The sequence below is a fragment of the Pundamilia nyererei genome, unplaced genomic scaffold, assembly GCF_000239375.1.
Source record: "Pundamilia nyererei isolate P.nyererei 1_Seehausen unplaced genomic scaffold, PunNye1.0 scaffold00003, whole genome shotgun sequence".
In the NCBI taxonomy this organism is placed as follows: domain Eukaryota; kingdom Metazoa; phylum Chordata; class Actinopteri; order Cichliformes; family Cichlidae; genus Pundamilia; species Pundamilia nyererei.
The window spans coordinates 3,331,382-3,347,136 of NW_005187404.1; the positions used below are offsets into that span (position 1 = coordinate 3,331,382).

The following is a 15,755-nucleotide window of genomic DNA, read 5'->3' on the forward strand; positions in this document are numbered from 1 at the left end:
TTTTTTTGGGTTGTATGGAAGCCCCAAACGCAATTTCATTGTTCTTGACAATGACAATAAATAAATACTACTACTACTAGCATGAATACGGTATGCCCCCTGGTGGGACAAATGGAATGCTCCCTTAAAACATGACCATTTTGTTTTGTGTGTTATTGTTTTTTACTGTAATAAAAGTAGGAGATTATTTTCAGGTTTGAATTATTTCTGGAGAAATTACTTTAAATTATTTAAAAATCTTTTTCTTAAAATAAAGGCAATGTACTGAATTGTAATAAAGTTATTGCACTTTGGCACTACGGACATTAAAAGAAGATTTGCACAGAGCCATATCCCTTCCCCCCAAGACATGAAGCAGGCATGAAGAAGATCTGGGCCCCAGACATCTAGAGGCCCCCCAGAGCGCAAGAGCACAAGGAGAACTGAGGGCCCTCCACACCCCAGAAGGGACCTGGCCAAGCCATGGGGGTGAGGCCCTGCCAAGCAGCCACTGAGAGTGAGCAATACATACCTGGGCATCCATCCCCAGACACAGAGAACCACCAATACAATGACAGGTGGGGGCATCAGCCACTGGCACGGAGTGTGGTGGGGAGAGCTAGGCCTCCATACCTGGGTGTGGGGGCTGAGATGTACTGAGAGAGGTGCAGTCTAAGACCCAACCTGACGCACAGACACAGACAAACAGGCACACACAGACACAGAGATTCATTCCCACTCTCATGCACACATCCTGGAGCCAGCCACTGACCCTGGTAGGCACCCCTGTTCCCCGAAATCCAGCAAGGCGAGGGAGCCCGGGCCCATCCAGAATGGGGCCCACAGAAGCAGCACCGCCAAGCCCTACAGAGCTTGGGGTGGCCCAGCTGACCCCATTGCAGAGGAAAAAACACCCACCCCAACATTCAGTGAACTCCCACACTACATAAGACAACAGACACCCAGGATGAGTTCATCTTCCATCTCTGTTAGCCTCCGCGCACGCACCCACAACCAACAACCCCTGGCGACAAACCAACCAGGACCCAAGGCCCAGCCAGCCCAGCCACTGGCAATCATTTCAAATTTGAAACAAATGCTAATCAGACCCACAGATAAAATGTGTGATGTGAATCAACAACCACTAGATGGCGCCAAAACACAACCTACTACATGACACCATCACACCACTGCAGTTTTTGGCAGCATCCTCAGAAATAAATTGCCAAAGCTGTAGTTGTTGTTATATTTAACTTTTGCCTCTTTTATGCATTTTAATTCATGGGCCAGTTTTTGGAAGTGCTACTGATCTTAACAATAAAACAATAAAACCATCGGGGGTTTTATTGTTAGATCATTTTAAAATGATGTAACTGTTAAATCAAAGCCCCATCATCTCATATATTATATCTTTAAGAAAATGGGTATATTCTTACCCAGAACTGCCAAAGGTAACATAGTTTTTTTGGTATGTCTGTGCAGAGAAGTGGGGGAACCGCAGGGTGATGCTCAGAGCAGAGCAGCCATACCGCAACCATATCTCAAACTTGTATCTCATGAAAGGTATCAAGTTGTTTTGAGCCAGAATGAACATTTAGCCTATGTACAATACAATAAGGCAGGGTCATAAAGATACTTGCAAAACAGGTTTTTTTTAACTTCATACCTCATCTTTATTAAAGCCTATTTATCAATATAACCAAAAATGTTGGAGATTGCAAAAGCACTGGCACTCACGTTTCGGAACAACACCAGGCTGTGGACACACTTTTACTGTCATATTTTTACTGTAATTTAATTATTAAAATGTCTTCCTAATTTATTTATTTATTTCGTTAGTTATTTGTTGCCAATGTGAAGCCATTAAAAAAATCTGAGCTCTGTTTTTAATCCGTTCTTTATTTACATAATTACCGCATATTATCCCAAATTAATTTTGAGCTTCCCCACACTACTCTTCTTGTCTGATAATTAACTTATTTAGATGTGATAGTGATTGTGGTGCGTGTTGCAGACTTTGTTTATTAGTGAATTTTTTAGTTTTAATTTGTAATGAAATCATCTGAATCATTTATAAAACTAATTTAAAAAGCCTAAAACTTACTCTTAAGTAATTATTTTCTCTGCTTTTCTCTGTGTCAAGCTGACCTGGCTGAATGAAGGACTCCATAGTATCATATTCTGTTCTCATATAATCTTTCAGTGCCTGATATACACAACCATGTTTTGCACATAATGTTCTGACCGTATTCTGTGACCATGGCAGACAGATAACTTGTCTCTGTTTGTATTATTATTATACTTAACCCCACCCCTTTTTCATTGTTATCTTTAAAACTGGTTTGATGTGTCATACATTAATTGTCGTTCAATCTATTCTTTTATTTTTATTTTGTTTAGGGTTAGTAACTTGCATGCATTATTTACATGCTTTAAACTGTACCTGCTTACATTTAATATTTAGTCTTGCATTATTTATTTTGTTTTATGAATCCAACCTGCATGCTTCTCTGCATTTTAAGCAGCAAAATGTGCTTCGACCTGGAATCAAATACACTATATACAAAATATTTTCCTTACTTTCTTTCATTTTTGATTCATTACATATCATGTATAACCATGCGTACACATGCTATATATAGTTCAGTTCAATTCAGTTTAGTTTTATTGGACTCACTTTTATTTATATAGCACCAAATCACAACAACAGTCACCTCAAGGCCCTTTGTGTACAGTGTTGTGGGAAACTATTTGCCTGCTTCTTGATTTCTTTGTTTTCTGCATATTGGTCACACTTACATGTTTCAGATCATCAGACCCATTTTCATTCTAAACAAAGATAACCTGAATGAATATAAAATGCATGTTTTAAATGAGAAAAAAAAGCTATTCTAACCTGGTCCTGTGTGGGAAAAATAATTGCCCCCCAAAACCAAATAAATAGTTTGAGCACCCTTGGCAATGAGCCTTTCACATCACTGTAGAGGAATTTTGACCTGTTCCTCTTTGCAGAATTGTTTTAATTCAATCGCACTGGACAGTTTTTGAACATGAACAGTCTGTTTAAGGTCAAGCCACAGCATCTCAACCTGATTTGAGTCTGGACTTTGATTAGGCCAAAAGCTTAATTTTGTCTTTTCTTTTTTTAAGCCATTCTGAGCTGGAATTGCTGCTGTGGTTTGGATCATTCTCCTGCTGCAAAACCCAAGTGGGCTTAAACTTTAAACTGATGGCCCGACATTCTCCTTTTGGGCTTTCTGACAGGGAGTAGAGTTCATTGTTCCTTTAATTACATCAGGTCATCCATGACTTGAAGCAGCAAAGCAGCCTCAGACCGTTACACTACCACCACCATATTTAACTGTTTGTATGATGTTCTTTTTTATGAAATGCTGTGTTCGTTTTATGCAGCTGTAACAGGACTCGAAGCTTCCAAAACGTTCAGCCTTTGTCTCGTCAGTCCACAGAATATTTTCCCAGAAGTCTTGGTAACCATCAAGATGTTTTTTTGGAAAATGTGAGATGAGCTTTGAACTTTCCCATGGATGCCAATTTTATTCAGTCTCTTTCTCATTGCTGAATAATGAAGTCGGACGTTAACTAAGGCAAGTGAAGCCTGCAGTTCCTTAAATTATATTCTGAGTTCTTTTGTGAACCCCTGGATGAGTAATCAATGCACTCTTGGGGAAATTTTTGTAGACCAGCCATTCATGAGAAGGTTTAGTTTTCCACATTATAATAATTACATGTATAATTAATTAATAATTATAATAGCTCTCACCTGGTTCACAACACCTTAGAAATTGCGTTGTAGCTCGATTGATTGATGTCACTGACTTTGTTTTTCAGCTGTTCTTGACTTTCTTTAGACTATTTCATGAAGTGTTCCTTTTGGAGCTTTTTAAGCCTGCTTTAATTTGTCAAACAAGTTGGCAGCAAACAGGTAAGAGCTTTTTCTATTTACTCAGGTTTAAATTTGTTTGATCTGAAACATATAATTATGCAAAGCTGTGAGTTTGATAGTCAAGGAGTAGCACTTTCTGTCCTAATATTTTTTACATATCAAAACCAAAGGGAAACTGAAAAATCCTCCCAAAAGCATAAACCTTCAAGAGCTGACTGCTGGCTGCCAACGTCAGGAGAAAATTACACCTCTTGGACTGTGGTTGAATATATGATGAAATCGCTTAAATCCGTCCAATAACTTCATCAGCTCCTCTACAAGATATTGTACTGAGTTGCTGCCATGCTAGCTCCTCTCTGAGTTGATGTGAGAACTATGAAAACATCATACCCAGCTGTGAAATTCCAGCAAACCTACAAAGTCAGAAGAAAGCCGCAGTGTTGGCTTTTTAGTCACTCAGTCTTGACTGTCTGTGCATTTCACCAATTCATCCATATTCAAATCTTTCCTGCTCTTTTCAAATTTTGTCTCATTCTAGTGAGCATCAGTCACAAGCTCTGCCATATTACATAATAATACCTGCAGGGGAGACCCCCACCAGCCAACCTGCCCTTCCTGTCTGTGCATGCTGGCTGGCATTTTAAAATGGGTGGAGTTCAAAAGCATGCACAGCAGCTGGAGCTGCTGACTAATGCCAACCTGTGGTGAGAGGACCAGGGAAGCCCGGGCCAGCCACATCAAATGGAGATTTGTCATAGGATCTCTTGCATCCTCACGCACAGAGGCACATAGAGAGATAATGTCAAGGTGTGTGTGCCTCTGGTGACTCCATGTATGTGAGTATCCGAGGTGGCTGACAACATGTATCTGAATTACTTGTGCCAGGAAACTAATGTGCTGTTTGACAACCAACACCTACCCTTACCCCATGAGTTCTCCCACCTGACCTTTTCTTTGTCATGTGACACTACATCTGCTCCCGCTGATCATCTCTCTGTGAAAGCAGACTGCATTATTTTTTACTGTTTTATGTAAGATAGCTTCAGCTCTTCATCTCCATTAGCTGAGAATCACTGGCACTGACTGTTTCCTTGGTGATAAACCTGATTTGGTTTAACCACAACTCCCACATCTCTTGACATAAGGAACACCCAAAGTTCAGGCAAAGCAATTAAATGCAACTCATCTTGAAAACGTTTGAAAATTTCAAATGCTCTATCTGCAGATGAGTCATTTCTCCCACTCGTGAACTTCCATTTTCTAAGACAACCAGATCATCACCGTGAGAATAAGTTTTACTTTTATCACAAGAAGCTTTATGTGCAGAGAAATTCTGCATGGTTTCTCCACATGTGGTCAATTTTTGCACATGAGTACTAAACATTTCACAGTGCGTCCAGCGGTCGATCATGAGGGACTGCTGCCATTACATGCTGTCTCTGATTATAACTGCAGATGGTGTTTGTTTGACAGAAAACAATAAATCGCTTTCGTTTGATGAGTCATAGACATGTGTCTGCATATCAAGTCTGAACTGAAAAAAAGGCTGAGTGCACAGACAAATGAGTGGTGGATTATTGTGATTTTTCTAAAAGAATGTAATCATATATAATGCTTTCAAGTGGTGCAAGAAGGTACACTGATCCAGAGCCCAAGCAATTTATTCTTGGGCCGATATTTGCTGTTTGTCGATCTGTCAAGATTGCTATTTATTATGGCTGATAAATAAAAGTATTAAAAGTAAAGATGACATGGGAGATATTCAATCATGTTATAAGTGTTAATGCTGAATAAGTTGCCCACTAGAGGGCACTCTGCTAATGTCTTTAGAGCCACAAACACAACAAGCAGCTGATTTGAGCTGTTAGGAAGAGTATAAACTAATACATTAAAAAAACCAACAAAAAAAACCCCCCCAAACAAACTACAGATAATAAACGTGAGAGAAATGTGTTCATGTTTCATATGGCTGAAAGAAAAAAGTATCAGCTGATATATCGGAATATCGAATTTTAAATGACAAAATATTGGCATCGGTATTGGTTTTAAAAGTCCTATAAAACAGAGCTTTAGCTATTCACTTGGTAAAGAGAATCACAGAAAATATGGACATCAAGAAATTATGTTTAAAATGGAATTTGGCTAAATGGAAAGACATTGTACCTTAATCAGTGACAGCAAAAACAAAACATTTAAAATATATGCTAAGGCAGTTATGATGTCACGTATAAAGCAGATAAAAAATAATTTCAAGCTCAGATGGCTTTTGTTGCACTTGTCAAACAAAGGTCAGCTTTTGATCAAGATTTCTTAATGTCAGCTTGGTGAATTAGTTATGCAGTTAAGATAACAGATTAAGCCAGTGCTCTTTGGTTTATAAACTACTGTATTTGAGTACTGATGCATTCGTGTCGCCTCGAATTTTCGGTTGACATCTCAGCTGATGGTAATGAGGGTACCGTTTGACGTCAGAGGTGTTAGTGCTGAAAGAAATTTATTTCGGCGGCATGATGTGTCCAAATTTAGCAGAAAACTGGTCACTTTTTTTTCTTTTTGGTTAATTCAAACAAACTGGAGGGTTTGGGGCTGTCTTTTTGATGTGTCATGAACGCGCAGGCCGGGAGTAAAGTCAGCCCGGTGACGCCTCCTCACTGTAACAGAGGGCTGGAGATAAAAGGACCGACACTCACTCCTCCCACTAGTCAGTACATTGAATTACTTTGTCGGTGTAAGTATCCGTATTCACGCAGGGGAGGCTGAGTTAACAGAGAAGAGAGGGGGAAAGAAAAACCCGGACGGAGCGGTTCAAAGCTAAAGGAGACAGGAGTTATTTTAGCTAGGACATACCCCGGTCACAGCGTCCGCACTCAGCCGGCATTTTTCTCCTTTGTTTTCTTGGTGAAACTTCGGCTCCTCATCCGTTACCGCTGGCACGGGGTGTCCCCGTTTGACTGTTGAGTCGGGGGCTTTTTTTTTCTTTTTCAAAGGAAAAGAAACTTTTTACACGGAACCTTCGAGCCAGCTGAAAACAAATAAAGGCACCCAGAAAGGTGAGTGTATCTATCTTTAACCTGTTTTAGTTTATTTGCAGTTACACACCTCATTAAAATATGTTCCCGAGACTCTTGACCACTAGCCATCAGTCCCGTAACGTGTCGGCGGTTAAATATGAGGCAAGTCAACTGTCCTTTTTCACATGCACAGGTTAGAAGTACATGCAGTCCATTAGCTATGACCATGTGCATTTACGCATCACTTACGGCATATTGGTGGATACGCCCATGGTGATGTTTTCCCATTGGAGGGGCTCGAATCATACATCAGCTGCACTCTCTTCATTATCTATTGGACAGTAAGGTTCATAATGCAAGTGGAACTAAGGAAGCTGAACACGGGGTCCTCCATCCATATGCCCAATGTGCATTTGCTGATGTGTTGTGGACTGCTCTTAGGTTACCACTTGCATAATTCATGGCACTATTATTTTTTTTTCTGTTTGGAGAGGATGATTGCTGTTTGGATTTCCCTGGTGTACTACAAGAATACAAGATTACCCTCTAGATTTGTTTTATGAAGCACTTTATCGGAGGAAGTTTATTCATCTTCAGACTTTGTCCATTGGACAGCATCCATTTGGTCAACTGTTAATAACCTTCGTGGCAGCTTTAACACTTCCCCATCTGCTACTAATTACACTTTAGTAAAAAACAAAACAAACTAACACTTTCTGTTCAGAAAGTGTTAACAGATGGTATTTATTTATGTCTCACAGGCTACCTATTACTTTTGAAGGACTTGGAGCTTGCTTGGACGGAGTTTCAGTAAAATCAATGACTGAGACTGAGTAAAGACTTTCAAAGTGACTATGCAAGCTTTTTGGTCTCTTATGGATTAACTGTCTTTGGAGTGGAGTATGCTGATCCTGTATTTTTGAACCTCTATAGGATGGCACAGTGTAAGGGAGCTCCTTTTTTGATGGCAGCCAGAACATTATTTTTATTTATTTCTCTATTACCTTGAGGCAAAGTTATTGCTCCTCTTTCAACTGAGCAAAAGGATTTTAAAGCTATGTGTAAAAATTTAGACATCAATACAATAACCTGTACTGTTGTTTCTTTTGAAATTTTTAAGTATAAAAGGGCAGAGCTGTTTTTTTTTTTCTTTCTTTTTTTATGTTTAAAGTTTATCAAATGCCTCTCAGCTGACTGTCTCAGGTTTGTCTGGGCGGGGAAAGATATACTTCTTAATAGGGACGTGAAATTTCACATAATTCCCAGGTTGTTTTTCTTCTTTTTTACTTACAAAAATAAATTTATAAGTAAAAAAAAAAAAAAAAAATCAGAGAATGCTTGAAGTCCTTAAATCAAACGTGTGTCTTTCAGTACCTAAGTGCATCAGGGCCCAGTCAATGTGACTGTTAAATCAGCCCCTCCACAGTAGATGCACATATTCGCTGCATTTAGTTACAGTTGGACAGATTATAAAAGTTTCACTATGAGCTGTGTGCAAAAAGGGAGTGATTCACTTTGATTCACACTGGAAGCCATTTGATATGACGTGTTGACCCGAGATCAAAGGAAGCCATATTTGCCGACTTTTAGCGAAATGACCACTGGTCAAGGGAAGTGGGTGGGACTCAAGAAAGCTCTTTCTTTAACTTCCAGGTGAACAATTAAATTGACTACTAATGAGAACCCAGGATACTGCTGGTAGACATATGACTTGGTAGTAGTTGTATCAGTTGATCACCTAGGCAACCAGAACCTTAAATGTCTGCAAGACACCAGCAATCAGCTCCATAGCTGTCTGCAATGAGCGACTGGTTTTGATGTGGAAACAGCTTGATGGTTGGCCACTGGTTGGGGTGGGGGAAAAATCAATACAGCAGCTTATTGTGACATTGTATCAATCCAGATATTTATGTTTTATTAAATATATTTAAATTCTTTAGGAATACTATGAATATCTCATGCAATACCACCTTGGGATGATCTCAACCATTGCTACTTGTTTTGACTAAATGGTTGCCCAGAGATCAATAGTGTTCCTCACAGATAGTCCTGTTGAGAAGGCAATTGCACAGGTTGCCTGATGAGAGGCAATTGCCAACCGGATCCCATTCAGTTGTGGATTTCTAGCAGTCTGAATCTGTCTTATGGCAGGTTTGAGTGTTATATGGAGGAAAATCTAATTTTGCAGCACAAAAAATAAAACCAAAACCAAAATATTTTTTCTGAAGCTGTAAAATATTTTTTATTTTTTCCCCCCTCTGCCTCCTTCATCAATGTCTGTGGTCACCATGTTGCTGTCAGTTGCTTGTCATTGTTCTGTCTTGTGAACCAGAGTCTAGTTTTATTTATGTAGTATACATTTTCCTTATGAACTGAATTTTAACTGCAAATATTTATTCAATTGTTTGATGCTTCAGGTGACTGATTAACAATGGATGCCAGTTCTGAAAAGTTGTTGGCAGGGTGGCATGTTGGGAAATGTTGCTTGTACTTCCTGAACTTGCACTCTGTGATATGTGAAAAATGTGCACAGATCATCAACTGTGCAACAGTTTGTCTTATATAGTTGTTAGACTTGTACCTAAATTATTTGAATGTCCGATCTCTAACAGCAGATGTAAAGGCCTGTAGAAACAACATTTTTGCTGGTCGTGGACTGATATTTTATTTCCAGTTTCTCATACAAAGGACATAATATTCTTTATAACATTCCAATAAGGGGAAAACATTTTATCCATCTTTAATGTGCTTTGGAAATGAGACGATGAACTAAATAATTCATTTTAATATATCCAAATGATGATTTTTCCTTTCTCATTTTTCCAACATAAATTACATATTTATATATGACAGCAAATATTCTTACTATTTCCTGGTTTTTATACACAGGGTCTAATTTTAATCCAGTGCCTTACTTTTACAATGAAAGATAAAATGGTCTACTTTACAACTGAAGGTAATCGGTTCAGAAGAACTGGTGACATACTGGGTCTAAGAACAGTGAAGTGTTCATTGCAGTGATTCACTTGTTTACCCTTTTCTTGTGTGTACACACACACACACACACACACAGTTAGTTAGAAATATTTAGAGCTTTTAAAAGAAGCTTTATGTGTTGGAGCTCTGCTCTGTGTAAAGTTGCAGTGAAAAGCTAAACACTTTGTCTGTTTGAGTGTAATGTTGGTTATATTTCCCTGTCAGAAAATATGCCAAATATCATCAATAGCTGATATGTAGGATGTATTATCTGAAAGCTCCATATATGAGAGAAGAAAGGAAAATGTCATTGGTGCTGTAAAGCTAGAAGGAAACCACATATCAAAGTGTATGCTCTGAACTCATAGTACCCATACGGAAAAATGTTGTCATTCATTTGTTTACTCACTGAAGCTATAGCAAATGTTTAATGCAAATGTAATAGATAACTAAGTTGGATTAGGATTTAGATTTGGGGGGAAAATGAAACACTGTTTGTACAAAGCTGTATGTGATGATACATCCAGAAGACTATAATTTCCATAGCACTTCATATTGCAACCAATTTTTCCTCAAATTTCTGGGTGTTTTTCCCCAATTGTTGAACAGACTTGCTGTCTGTAATGGAGCAGATGTTGGCAAACCCAAGGGTGGAATTTGTGCTGAAGAGTTTTGAATCTGTGCTGGGTTGGAAGTTTGAGGTTTTTGCCTGTTGTAGCTTGCTATGGAACTGTAGTTGACTGGTAATAAAAATTTATTTTTTTAAACAAGTAGTTGTTTCCCTTATATTTAGACATGAACATGGTTTGTACCAGCTCTGGATGGTGACATAGTCAGATTACCTATTTAGCAGATTTGCATTTGCAGAAAAGTCAAATCAAGCATTGATATTTGGAATGCAAGTAGCAACATCCTGTTGTTACATGGACATGTCATGAAGCCACTTCATTAACTATAGCTTTTGATGAAGTCTGGTTAAATAAGAGGCTGCTAAAGGGCCCGCCAGAAAATTCAGAAAACTGCTGCTTTCCTACGTGTCATCTTATTTCCGGAGAAAATTTCTCACCATCGTTAAGCTTTGAACATACACAAGTATGGAAGGATCTGTGTAGGTCTCAATAACGGCTTTCTGTGAATTCTCCAACTTCTTGATGGGACTAACTGTGTTTGCATCCTCCAATTCCCAACAGACGAGAAATTAAGACGAGAACTACTCATCAAGTGAATTTTATCCTGGCCTTAACTCCCAGAGGAAGACTGGGGGCTTTGGTGCACCGTCTTTCCTAGTTTACAACTTGAACTCTGTTCAAAGCCCAAAACGGCACGTTATTTTATCAGAGCTGAATGTTCCCCTTGAAAAAGGCAATTGTAGTTTCTTGTCTGTTTTGTCATGTGCAAGCAAAAACAAAATGTACATTTCTTTTCATATCTTTAGTGCCTCAGGTTATCATCTAATCTAAAATTATCATCTAATCTTATTGGCTGAAAACTCAGTTCAGTAGTGTTTTCCATTTATTTCTTGTTGCAAAGTAGTTATGTCACCTATGTTTAATCATCCCAAATTAAAGCAGCTAAATGTTCACCACCATGGCGGCATTGGCTTGCTTGTTCCTGCCTCTCAGCTTCAGATGGCAGTCACAGTGGAGGACAGAGACGGGTGTGATGTCAACACACAGATGGTGGAGAAGGGCCCCGTGCAGACTTACAGATGGCACCTTGATACCACATTGTAGTCCAACTACTTTTTTTTTTTTTTCTTTTCCTGCTTCCCTGTGGAAAAACAAAGTGACTGAAGAGGTCTGAGTGAACTAAGCTAATTGTGTGGTCTGTACCACCAAACAAGAGTATTATCTCGGCATGGCATGGACATCCTTGTTAGCTGTTTATGTTCCAGGTCACGGTATCAGTTCTGAAACCTTTAAAGTGGTGATACTGCAAGCTGAATAATATTATAAATTGTTAAGAAAAAAAGAAAGCATAAAAGAAATATTCCCAGGCTGAAAAGTGCTCGTCACAACTGGATGTCTGTTGCCTTTGGCTCCTTTCTCACAGTACATTTCGCAGATGCAGTAAATGGACTATTACCTTATCACTAGGCATTAGAGGAGAGTTATTCAAGGATAACTTTATATATTTTCCTTTTTCATTACTAGGCTCACGGGTCATTTTAATGAATTAATGTTATCTTTGAAAGCTGAAACATTCTATTTAATGGAAGCTTCTACATGCTGGGCACAGAACCTTAAAGCCTGGCTTTCATTCAATATCGAAGCTTTGATTAAATCCAGATGAAAGTGAGACTGTAAAGCTGCTTATAAGTCACTCTGCTTCATATAAGATGGGATCCAGATGTCATACACTGCAAGCAAACTTTGACAAAAGAAACAACACGCTCTTGTTCTTTTCCTTTGACTTTCCCAAAGCATCCTTTGTAGTTCTGCAATTTTGTTGCTGCTTTCTTTCCTTTTTTAAAACGCACAAGCTGTGTTTTTGTAGAGATGTTTTTACCTACTTGTTCTTTTCTTGTTGTCTTTTTGAGCCACCAAAATGCTGACACTTTTCTTCAAGTGTAAAGCCACTTTAGTCTAGCTTGCATGTTCTCGTTCTCCCCAAGATGCAATATAGTCACTTTAGCTATTCTCTGACTCATTTAGCATACCATCATTATGTTAGCATTACACTGAGTCATGCTTTGTTTTTTACTTATTGGTAAATGTTAGCATGCTAATATGTTAAACTGAGATGGGGAATGTGATAGATGGTACGTCTACTTGATAGTTGTTAAAAGCATTTCAGCACTTTTCCATTTGCCACATGAAACCACGATATTTAACTTTGAAGTTTGGACTTCTTGTGAATTTTTGTGTGCGTATCCTGGACACAGTCATAAAACTCCATCCTCATAGCTCTTCAGAGCTTGACACTGTTCTGTGGTATTGACCTCCTATTCTGGATGCTCCTCCTCATCCTCGAAACATCTGAAATCACATGCTGTCCTAAGGTTGATGCGAAAGCACAGTGCATGTATACATTAAGCAGACAGGAGTCGGTGTGATCTTTATTTTAATGTGGTAATTATCCAAACCCACAAACAATCAGCTGCCTAACCAGTTGCAAGGCAGATGAGAGGACGGTACTGTCACATCACAACAGGAAGGAGTTCAAATCCTACAAGGTTGACTGAGATGTTTCTTTTCAAAGTGTGGATAAAAACAGGTGTTTAGGTGGCGTGCTTTCCATATATATTCTACTATTAGGTCACCTTTAGGCCATGTAGAACGCTTCATACTGCAGCTGAAGCCCACTCCTTATTCTTACCTACGTTTTAAAAAAAAAAATAATTTTTTTTTTAAAAAATGGAACGTTACTTGACCCGTTTACTGATGCATCACTTGACCCACTTAACACCTTGTTTTGCCCGCCCTGAATTGAGTGTGGAGATTTTTCTCTGTGCTTGTGCTCCCTTGTTTTGCTCAAATAATGTAATGACAATAATGTCGCTTCCTCTTTCCGCTTTCAGTGTTCTAATTAAGAGACACTGATGGACTGTGATTAAATCAATTATTTTTCATCTGATTATTACTGACCTATATTTTTGCAGATTGATGAGCTGTCAGTTTGAAGAGCACTGCATTGTCTGAATGTTTTTGCACCCCACCCCCCACTGGCTCTACTAATTCTTCTATTTGCTGCTGAAATGATTGAAATACATCCCTTCTTTCAATACGTCCTCTATCTGACTTTCAGCCAAAGTAATACTCCGAATTAGCTCAGCTCTGGAGCTGGTCTTTTAAATCTCAGGCTTTATTGCAGAAAAATGCTGTGTTGTCTTCATCTGTTAAACTCAGTTGGACAACAGTGGAAAAATAATCATTGGCCATTCATTCCAATCGCGTCCAATCACGAAGGAATATGTCACTCACAGGAGCTCAGTGAATTCCAGCATGATGCTGTGATAGGAGGCCACCACAAGTCCAGTTGTGAAATTTTCCCTCTACTCAGTCGACTGTTGGTGGCATAACAAAATGGAAGGAACTGGGAACAACAGCAAGTCATAAGAAGAGTTGCAGATGTTATAGTTGCAAAGTGTAGGCCCACACCATATTAAACCCTATGGATTAAGAAAAGAGACTTAAGTTCATATGCGTGTGAAGGGCAATAAGTGTACCGAAGCGCCTGCAACTTCACATTGCATATCATTATTACTAATCACCAAATGTTACTGACAGTATCTCTGGTCAGCGCATTAATTTTTGCTTTCACCTTGACAACAAACTCTCAGACTGTCGTGCTGTTTAACATGTCCTGTTTAACTGCTATACGATTATAATGCATTTTCCAAAGTCCTCCTAATTCTATTCACCTAATTTAATAATTCTGTCTGTTTCAAAATTGGGGTACGTTATGGGGCAAATTATGACTTGTTCAAAATGTTGGTCATGAGCAGGAAAAACCTCAAAGAGCCTTTTATTTGAGCTTTGTTTGTGCTGTTTTCCTCTTTTCTCAGGCCAGAACGTTCTGGCGTCAGCGACTCTCTACTCATGTGTTGAATATGCAGCTTTGCTTTTGTTTTTTGTTTCTTCATCTTGATATAAGCTTGAGAGCACTAGGGGAGCGTGAACACTGAAGCATGTTACTGAATATGCAACAGCCATAGGCCTTTGCTTATAGGTGAAACTGCATTAATTCTCATGAATACATGAAGGAATAGGCTTGAGGTCACCATGCTGACTTCAAATGACCTTTTGTGTCCCAGCTGAAATGAGATCTGCTTCCTTTTTTATTTTTATTTTTTATGATTTTAGTATGTTTGCCCACAATTACTAAATGATACCAAGTAAATACATTCACCAGCCTTCTGTCACACTACACACACGTTTTTATCTTAAGGAGTGCTAAGGATGAAAAGTACTTGTAAATCATTACTAAAGTGTAACTGTTGTTCTTAGCCAACTGCTGTTATTGTCTTACTAATGCATGTTGTGTAGTCTCAATTAGTATCTTTATACATTAATCACAATGTACCAGAATCTGTTGGTTGGAGTTATTTTCCCCTTGCGTCACCTGAACAGTTGGTTTACATAAACACAGAAATTAAACAGTCAGTCAACTGGCCTGTTCTAACATGTCTCCAGATTTTTGGTTTCCCAGGAAACTCACCAGCCTCTTTCTCACGGTAATAGGAATTTGACATGCGTGCGCGTCTTTTCAGATGTCACATAACCTGGCTGATCTTTACATTAGGCAATTTAAGACTTGCAGAGGTTTCAATGCATTGTAATGCAGGGAACTATTTGGCTTTGTTATATTGTTTCTACTTTAATCATTATTTGTATTATTAATAAATATAAATGTGAACAACATTGCACTGTTAACCTGTGAATCAGATGTGGTAAACACTGGAATCTTGTGATGCAGGTCTGTCATTAAAGTGCACAGGAAGTCATGGGGTTTTCTTAACAGTAAGCAGCAACAATGATTTGTTTATATTAAACACAAGAAAAGGAGGGTGTCAGAAATGTTGTTTGAAGTGCAATTGATCTTCTGTGGCCTAAATGCAAGACCTCTAGAATGAACTGGCTTTAACAGCTTTGATGTCAGTGCTCTCCCTTTGCTCCTTATAATAGGCTTTATCACCCATTAGCAAGGTCTCCATGGAGCTCAGTTACTAGGTATCTATTGCACATCTCAATAAGCATGTCAGAGTATTGGAACATGACATGCAGCTGCAGATTTTGTATTGTCAGAACTTCCTGGACCTCCTCTTGTTTCATTATGTATGTAACCCTTGGGTCATCTACTGAAAAGTTTGAGTGAGCATTTTCTCTGCATTCTCAGCAGGTCCATCCTCACTAGTTATCTTGTTTTGGTTTTTTTTTTTTTTT

General features: G+C 38.7%; 1 protein-coding gene across 4 annotated transcripts in view; it reads left to right on the forward strand.

The window, feature by feature from the left end:
• Window positions 1-6,524: 6,524 nt before the first annotated feature.
• gdpd5b (glycerophosphodiester phosphodiesterase domain containing 5b) overlaps window positions 6,525-15,755 on the forward strand; it is a 38,579-nt gene continuing 29,348 nt past the window's right edge. For all 4 annotated transcript variants that reach the window (XR_311400.1, XR_311401.1, XM_005720682.1 and 1 more), the window contains exon 1: window positions 6,525-6,933. The gene's annotated coding sequence lies outside the window, so the exon portion shown is untranslated. The remainder of the gene's footprint in view (window positions 6,934-15,755) is intronic.